Source organism: Electrophorus electricus, chromosome 18, assembly GCF_013358815.1.
Source record: "Electrophorus electricus isolate fEleEle1 chromosome 18, fEleEle1.pri, whole genome shotgun sequence".
Taxonomy (NCBI): domain Eukaryota; kingdom Metazoa; phylum Chordata; class Actinopteri; order Gymnotiformes; family Gymnotidae; genus Electrophorus; species Electrophorus electricus.
Window position 1 is genome coordinate 2805348 of NC_049552.1, and position 1207 is coordinate 2806554.

A 1207-nucleotide genomic window follows, 5' to 3' on the forward strand; every position below is an offset into this window, starting at 1 on the left:
CCGGAGCTTTCAAAGTTTGAACAGAACCTCACAGGCAACCTCGTAAATATCGTTTACCCGGGCGATTTTACAACGTAAATTGTATTAAGGACACTCAAGGCACCCATTTCGATCCTTGCTTGGTTTAGTGCCGGTTGGCGAGGCCGATTAAACATGCTAATGCAGCAGCCGCTTTTGTCGCACGCCAAGGCCAGCCGTCGACGCGTTATTTATAGGGGACGAACGGCTGCGTTAGCAGGGCGCTCGTCTCTTCCAGATCCATCAGTCAGAGAAGACTTCTCCAGCGGCGACTGGAGCTCCACCAACAGCCGATGCATCACCCAGACAGCCTCCTTTCTGAGCAACGGACGAGCGTGCCTTGGCCGAACGACCCGCGCCTGTTCCATTGTCCTGTTTTCGCCTCCACTGCCTTACAGGACTTGATGAATTTGTTCGTAGGATGGGTGAAGGCGAGGACTTGAATCGATTGCGTCAGCCCTTGTGAGGTGAGTTTACAAGCGCGCTCATTCGAGGACGGCTGGATATTCTGTACTCCTAAAACGTGGGTTTCTCTTTTTGGCCTAGTTAAAGATGCGGTGGCAGATTAAGCGCGTTCTCGTCCGTGCCCGGTGTGGAAAATTTCTTCCAATGAGTGTCCATAATCAACAGAGCAAACTTCAGTTCCGTCATTCCATCTTTTCTCCCTGGCTCTTTTCAAAGGCTGAATTCCATTTGTCCCTGGCAACCAGGCATGTTTAAACTGACGTCTGTCTGCACCGGACAGACAGGAGCGGTCTGACTAATGGCAGAATGGACGCGCGGGTTACATTACTGCGTCGGACAGATGGTGTTTGGGAGCAGAGGGTGCTACTGGACAGATCAGAAAAACAGCAGAGTGTGTTAATACCTAACATCGGCATTCCACTTCAAATGCTGCTCAGAGGAGCATCTGATTCCTGGTAGCCAGTTCAAAGAGCCCCTGGGTAGGAGGGCAGCATAACTACCCTGCTGGATGTTGCTGAAAACTGTGCTGTATAACCTTGTGCACCCAGAATATTGTTATTAAACCCATTTCACAATTTTTGTTTTTCTTACAAATATTCATTTGAAGGTGCGTTTTGTTGTGGGGCAGCGGAGATTGTGTTTTATCACCCTTTGCGTCTTTAATGCTGATTCATTGCTCAGTCCAGCCAGACTGATTGATTTGGGAGCTGCTCTCACGTTGGGT